We start from the raw sequence: 8,502 nt of genomic DNA on the forward strand, positions 1-8,502 counted from the left end.
ACATGAGGGAACACATTTAACCCCTTGATCGCCCCCTAATGTTAGCCCCCTTCCCTGCCAGTGACATTTACACGGTAATCAGTGGCTATTTATAGCAGTGATCACTGTATAAATATCAATGGTCCCAAAAAAAGTGTCACAAGTGTCCGATCTGTCCGCCACAATGGCACAGTCACGCTAAAAATTGCAGATCGCCGCCATTACTAGTAAAAACAATAAAAATAATAAAAATACCATAAATCTATTCCCTATTTTGTAAACTCCATAACTTTTGCGCAAACCAATCAATATATATTTATATATATTATATTTGTGCTTAGATATGTATTATAGCAAAATTTAAAAATAAATATTTTCATTTTTTTTACAAAATTGTCGCTCTTTGTTTATAGCACAAAAAATTAAAACCACAGAGGTGATCAAATACCACCAAAAGAAAGCTCTATTTGTGGGGAAAAAATTACATCAATTTTGTTTGGGTACAATGTTGTACTACCATACAATTGTCAGTTAAAGCGACGCAGTGGCGTATCGCCAAAAATGGCCTGGTCATTAAGGGGGCAAATCCTTCCGAGGCTGAAGTGGTTAAGATGGCGCTAAAATCTCTCCAAGTTGCTTTCCTTCCCATGATTGCAGGTTTAGGAAGAGACTCAAAGTACAGGTTGAAGCAGTAGTAAACTGGGGCAGCTAAAAAAAAATCCCCTGCAAGGTAATGGCATAATGTGCTAGTATGCAAAGCATACTAGCACATTATGAAGTACTTGCCTTAGAACAAATCACAAAGCAGACTTTAACTCCTTCAGATCCGTATTATAGCCGAATGACGGCTACATGCCAGATCTGCTTGAGGGAAGGCCGTCAATAGACATCCTCCCCTTTGCACACTCCCCGAGACTCCTCAGTGAGACTCGGGTGAGCCAATGACAGCTGATCATGTGATGTAAACAGAAGATCGGTAATCTTTTTTTTTTTCTCCTTACGCTGACAGCGTGAGGAGAAAAAAAAGCTGATCACCGGCTTCTGTACAAGGGACATCAGTCATGAAGAGGAAGAGGTGAAGCTGGCTCATCTGTGCCCACCAATACCGCCTTCCAGTGCCACCTGCCAGTGCCCACACAGTGCCACGAATGAGTGCATAAGTGCCAACAATCAGTGGCACCGATCAATGCCCACCAGTGGTGCCAATCAGTGCCTAATCAGTGCCACCTAGCAGTACTGCCCATCAGTGTCACCTATCAGTGCCCATCAGTGCCCATCACTGCCACCCATCAGTGCCCATCACTGCCACCTATCAGTGCCCATAAGTGCCAGCTATCAGTGCCACCTATTAGTGTCCTTCAGTGACACCTATCAATGCCCTTCAGTGCCACCCATCAGTGAGAACCAATGCCACTTCATCAGTGCCCACCAGTGCCGCCTATTAGTGTCCATCAGTGCCGCCTTATCAGTGCCCATCAATGCAGCCTATCAGTGTCCATCAGTGCTCATCAGTGCCAGCTATCAGTGCCACCTATTAGTGCCCTTCAGTGACACCTATCAATTGACTTTGTATTGCTTTACTCTTTTGTAACCCTGCACATCTTTTGGGTGGTTGTTTTAATGGCTCCATCTGTGCATTGTCACGTCACTCTTTCTCACTTTTCTTTCTCCAGGCATTTTATTTCTTTGGTACTTGGCAGTGCTACCGGGTCCATCATAAAAAAAACCTTCTATTTATCTTATAGATTCTACTTGCCATTATCGGCATAATACTGCAATTACTCTATTTGCTGGCTGGGGGCTTCTCATTGTTGGCCGGGTGTTCTGGGTGGACTCTTTGCGCCTCAGCTCCCGGTGGAGGCTTGATGTAGCGACCCATGCACACCAGGACAAATCATGCTTGGCATTCCTACGGGGTGTAAGTTCTGTGGACTTGACCATCTTTTTTCTATATAAAATTTATTTGTATATAATATTTCTTATAATATGGGCTTTTTACCTGTTATTATTCATTATTTACAGACATTATACATTTGCTGCTGATAAGTCGGTCAACCGACGAAACGCGTCGAGCTAGTAAGGATGCAATCCCTCACATTTCCATCATTTGTTACAACATTTTTAGGAATTCTATTGTACATTATTACTGTACTATTTCTTTGAAATTTGTATACATTTTTTTCCCTGTTATGATTATTAAGTTCTATATCATGTTTACTCGGATGTCATGTCTGTATATGTATTGAATACTCATTGGTCAGATAGAAACGCTCCTTGACATTCATCTATAATTAATAATAACATTTCTACTCTTACATTGTTTTTGAGCCTGCCTCATTTAAAGTCCCATACTCGTTTTGTCTTTTGAATTCAGTGACACCTATCAATGCCCTTCAGTGCTGCCCATCAGTGACAACCAATGCCACCTCATCAGTGCCCACCAGTGCCACTTCATCAGTGCCCACCAGTGCTGCCTATTAGTGTCCATCAGTGCCCATCAATGCAGCCTATCGGTGCCCATCAGTGCAGCCTCATCAGCGTACATCAATGAAGGAGAAAAATTACCTGTTTACAAAATATAAAACGATTTAGTATATATATATTTTTTTTTTAATTTCAGTCTTTTTAATTTTTTTTACCAAAGAATAAAAAACCCAGAGGTGATCAAATACCACCAAAATAAAGCATTATTTGTGGGGAAAAAATTATAAAAATGTAATTTGGGTACAGTGTCGTTCAAAGAGTGACAGCACCAAAAGATGAAAATTTGGTCTGGGCAGGAGGTGGGTTTAGGTGCCCAGTAAGCAAGTGGTTAAATAAAATTACAGAAGAGCACCCCATATGCACTAGTAATCAATTGAATTAGTGTACTTTTGGAGATACTTTTTTTTTTTTGTAATGACATTCTGTGTTGGTTATTAAAACCCTGTCGAGATGAGGCTTAAAAATGGTTGTGTGGTGGTTGTCACATGCTAATGGAAGGTCTGTTCTTTGCCTACAAGGCGTGGACCTGTTGGCAGTAGTGAATTGCTATTTCACTTCTACACTTCTGGATTGCTCTGAGACTACACATCTCATTGCTGATACATCAGTGGCAGAAATATTAAATAGAGCTGCTCACTATGATATTAAGGCTGGGTTCACACCTATGCGAACTGGGTGTGGGTTTCCCCCCATCCAATTTGCATAGCAGGAGAATGTAATCGTCTCTTTATGGAGCTGATTCACATATCTCCGGGGCGGCTGCGGAGTGGCTTGCTTCTTTGGCTCAGTTTCAGGGTCGAATACAGGCAAAGATTTGGCCCTGATTCGTCCCTGAAATGGAGAACAGGGACTCACAGCGTTCAGGTGTGATCCGCGGCCGTTTTCAGTGTGAACCGAGCCTCAAAGCCCCAAAATTAACCCCAAATGATAACACCTCCATGTAGTTCAGAGGTTCATGATAAACAGGCTGCTTTGATCATTCATATGTGGATAGTAATTTTAGCCCTGGTAAGCAATCTGAATGTATCCTTTAAACAGCACATCTTTGGGCATGGAGTACAAGCATGTCGGTTTGGTATGCACTTTGCTGCTACTGTATGTCTTCTTGTAGTGTTTGCAAGTTTTGCTCATGATTATTTGTCACATGAGAGTGTGTACTTTTTAAGTTTTATGGTAGTGTTTTAATACATACTTCACTATATGCATTACTCTTTATGTGTGTTATTTCTCCACTACATGGATAGCTGCTGAAACAAGTGTGATCTTTCCATCTAAGTTCAAGATTGATGTACTGTAGCTATTATCATTGAGCGTTGTATGACCTCTCATAAAAAAGAGGGTCATTATCTTTTGGTAAGCGGTGTGGTTTGCTTCCTTAAATGATACACAGATGGTCTTCGGTGAATAAGAATTATTCACAATGTGTTTCATGTACTTTATTTATTTATGCATATATTTGTTGGCCCAACATTATTGTTCATACTTGTATTATTTTTATATATCATATTTATATTATTGAGTTTTGTATTGATATTAGTTGTTACACTATTTTTGTTTAAAGTATATGTCAACCCATTCAGTTAACCGCCAAAGAAAAAAAAGAGAAGAAAATTAATGTCATAATGTGCTAGTATGAATCGCATTCTTGCACAGTATAAATACGCGTACGGGAGTCATGGTCGGGGCATGGCTCTCTCTATGTCTGGCACACCAGCCATAGAGAGCACAGTGCACATGCTGCAAACGTAAATATCTCCTAAACCGTGCATGTTTAGGAGATATTTATTGTACCTACAGGTAAGTCTTTAAGTAGGTAGGTATACATTTTTTTTTAAAAAGCCTTTACTACCACTTTAAAATAGAAATGAAAGGCAAAACACTTGTGTATATAGTAGATATAAGAAAAAAAACCTTATAAATACCCTTTTTTTCCTTTTTTTTAAGTGATCACATGTTCTCTATTCTCAGCTGCATTCTTGGCTTAGGCCCCTTTCACACAGGTACCCCTGCTATGTGGAATCTGCTTGGTTAGCGAGGGATCTTTCCGCTGATCCCCCACGAGCAGGCGGATGAAAGATCTGTGTCTGCTCCGCTATGTTGAGCGGACACGGACACAGTCCTGCTCTTCTCTATGGAGAAATAGGATGGAAACGGACTGCCTTTCCATTTCCATCAGATGCCATCTGATCCACCGAACAGATGGAAAATAGGACCAACATCCATCTGTTTTTGGCGGACAGGACAGGAGCAGATCAGATGGTGGCAGGTGTCAGAGGACATGTGTCCCCTGACATCCACCGCTCTATAGAGGACAATGCAGTATCCGATCAGGTCCACCTGAAAAACTGATAGGCAGATCTGATCAGACAGCCCATGTGAAAGGGGCGTTAGAGCGATGGTGGTAGAGAAATAGCAGTACACTGATCTTCCCAGTGAATGGCTGTGTGGGGGGCATGTCAGGCATGTCTGACCATTGGAGGACAGGGTGGCTGCTCTCCCAGCACAGCAAGAAAACTGATCACTCTGGGATGGATTTGCTCGCATGTCTAGAGTGTCCAGCTTGAAATAGGAAAGCAGGGGGACTGGCAGGATCACCTGGACACACAAGGAATACAAAGAGAACAAGATACTTTTTAAAGTAGGTTTAAAAAAGGCACATATAGGGAATGTGAAATGTTGGGGTTACATATTCTTTAACAAAAGGAAGGGATTGGTTGACATTGGGCACCATGCGGCATGGAAGTGGAAAAGTGGCCAATAACAGTAGATGAGCAAAACTTAGAAAGCTGCTATGCACTACTAGAATGGTAGACATTAAGGCAAGAGCCAGACTTTATTCAGCCATACTAAACAAATCTGTTGCACCATGTTTTCTTTTTTGTAAGTGAACAGAGCACACAAGGTTTGATGGAGATGAAGCTGTAAGAAACCAGTTCCTCCATATTTTCTCTTTGCCTAGCAGTTCTGACAATATACAGCATGTTGCTCTTTTACAAAGAGTGTACTAGTTTTTTTTGTTTAAACCTGAAACTGAATTCATAGATTATGAAACAGTGCATAAAGGGTATGTGTTTTTAGCAAAAATATTGCCACCCCTGCACTGGGCAATTGCACGGGTAAGAGCTTTTTGTAGGCAAAGGATAACAGAAAATATAAAATATAAAAAAGACACATGTGCATTCGTTTTCGTCCGAATGCATTTTCGTCCGAATTTCAGCTATATTCGTTTTCGTTTTGACAAACGATAACGAAAGCACAAAATCCGAAAAACGAAAGATCCGACATAAATAAATGCTTTATTTTCGTTTTCATTGTTACAACAGTTCGATATAGAATAGGAGATTCGACATGACTCTGACAATAACAATCTGTCTATAGAACCTGTGGTCGAATGTGCCTAACCTTACCTCTATTAGTCCAAGATTATATAGAGAAAATATTCGACAGAGAAAAAAGATTTGACAGAGAGAAAAGATTCTGCAAGTTACTGTCCTAAAAAGTGTTTGGGGACCCGGGTCCTGCCCCAGGGGACATGTATCAATGCAAAAAAAAGTTTTAAAAACGTCCGTTTTTTCGGGAGCAGTGATTTTAATAATGATTAAAGTGAAACAATAAAAGTGTAATATTCCTTAAAATTTCGTAGGGGGGGTTGTCTATAGTATGCCTGTGAAGGGGCGCATGTTTCTGGTGCTTAGAACTGTCCCTGCACAAAGTGTCATTTATGCAGGAAAAAAAGTCTTTTAAAATCACTCGCAGCTATTATGAATTTTCGGCTCCCGTAATACAGAGAACACTCATTGAAAGTCATTGATAAAAAAAAAAATAAATAAATAAATAAAAAGCGTGGGGGTCCCTCAAATTAAATTACCAGGCCCTTCAGGTCTGGTATGGATATTAAGGGGAACCCTGCCTCAAATTTAAGAAAAAAATTGACGTGGGGTTCCCCCTAAATATCTATAACCAGACCCTTCAGGTCTGGTATGGATATTAAGGGGAACCCCGCGTCAAATTTAAAAAAAAATTGACGTGGGATCCCCCTAAAAATCCATACCAGACCCTTTATCCGAGCACGCAACCTGGCAGGCCGCAGGAAAAGAGGGGGGACGAGAGAGCGGCCCCCCCTCCCTCCTGAACCGTACCAGGCCACATGCCCTCAACATTGGGAGGATGCTTTGGGGGTCTGTGACCCCTCAAAGCACCTTGTCCCCATGTTGATGAGGACAAGGGCCTCATCCCCACAACCGTGGCCGGTGGTTGTGGAGGTCTGCGGGAGGGGGGCTTATCAGAATCTGGAAGCCCCCTTTAACAAGGGGACCCCCAGATCCCGGCCCCCCCCTGTTTGAAATGGTAAGGGGGTACAAAAGTACCCCTACCATTTCACAAAGAAAGTGTAAAAAATAGTTAAATAAGACAAACACACTTTTGAAAAATATCTTTATTAAAAATAAAAAAAATAAAAAAAAGATTCCAGCGGCGGTAATCCACTCTTGCTATCCAGCGACGGACGGTCATCTCTCCAGCGATGGCTCATCTCATCCAGCGCAGCGAATACATCCTTCTTCTGTCTCCGCGGAGGAGACACTGCAAGGATTCCGGCGGCCTGACGTTTCTTATATACGGAGGGCGGGGCCACCCGTCACCTGACCCCGCCCCCTCTGACGCAAGGGGAAACCCGGGGTTCCCTGTGACGTATGGGTGACCCCGCACCCCTCTGATGTAACACAGGCAGGTTTCCGTTACATCAGAGGGGGCGGGGTCACCCATACGTCACGGGGAACCCCGGGTTTCCCCTTGCGTCAGAGGGGGGCGGGGTCAGGTGACGGGTGGCCCCGCCCTCCATATATAAGAAACGTCAGGCCGCCGGAATCCTTGCAGTGTCTCCTCTGCGGAGACAGAAGAAGGATGTATTCGCTGCGCTGGATGAGATGAGCCATCGCTGGAGAGATGACCGTCCGTCGCTGGATAGCAAGAATGGATTACCACCGCTGGAATCTTTTTTTTATTTTTTTTATTTTTAATAAAGATATTTTTCAAAAGTGTGTTTGTCTTATTTAACTATTTTTTACACTTTCTTTGTGAAATGGTAGGGGTACTTTTGTACCCCCTTACCATTTCAAACAGGGGGGGCCGGGATCTGGGGGTTCCCTTGTTAAAGGGGGCTTCCAGATTCTGATAAGCCCCCCTCCCGCAGACCTCCACAACCACCGGCCACGGTTGTGGGGATGAGGCCCTTGTCCTCATCAACATGGGGACAAGGTGCTTTGAGGGGTCACAGACCCCCAAAGCATCCTCCCAATGTTGAGGGCATGTGGCCTGGTACGGTTCAGGAGGGAGGGGGGGCCGCTCTCTCGTCCCCCCTCTTTTCCTGCGGCCTGCCAGGTTGCGTGCTCGGATAAAGGGTCTGGTATGGATTTTTAGGGGGACCCCACGTCAATTTTTTTTTTAATTTGACGCGGGGTTCCCCTTAATATCCATACCAGACCTGAAGGGTCTGGTTATGGATATTTAGGGGGAACCCCATGTCAAATTTTCTCTTAAATTTGAGGCAGGGTTCCCTTTAATATCCATACCAGACCTGAAGGGCCTGGTAATTGAATTTGGGGGACCCCCACGCTTTTTTTCTTTTTTTTTTTTTTTTTTTTTTATCAATGACTTTCAATGAGTGTTCTCTGTATTATGGGAGCCGACAATTCATAATAGCTGCAAGTGATTTTAAAGGACTTTTTTTCCTGCATAAATGACACTTTGTGCAGGGACAGTTCTAAGCACCAGAAACATGCGCCCCTTCACAGGCATACTATAGACACCCCCCCTCCCTACGAAATTTAAAGGAATATTACACTTTTATTGTTTCACTTTAATCATTATTAAAATCACTGCTCCCGAAAAAACGGCCGTTTTTAAAACTTTTTTTGCATTGATACATGTTCCCTGGGGCAGGACCCGGGTCCCCAAACACTTTTTAGGACAGTAACTTGCAAATTAGTCTTTAAAATTAGCACTTTAGATTTTGAATGTTGGAGTCCCATAGACTTTAAC

This window comes from Lithobates pipiens, unplaced genomic scaffold, assembly GCF_037356315.1.
Source record: "Lithobates pipiens isolate NorthernLeopardFrog02 unplaced genomic scaffold, aLitPip1_a1.2 Scaffold_16, whole genome shotgun sequence".
Classification (NCBI taxonomy): domain Eukaryota; kingdom Metazoa; phylum Chordata; class Amphibia; order Anura; family Ranidae; genus Lithobates; species Lithobates pipiens.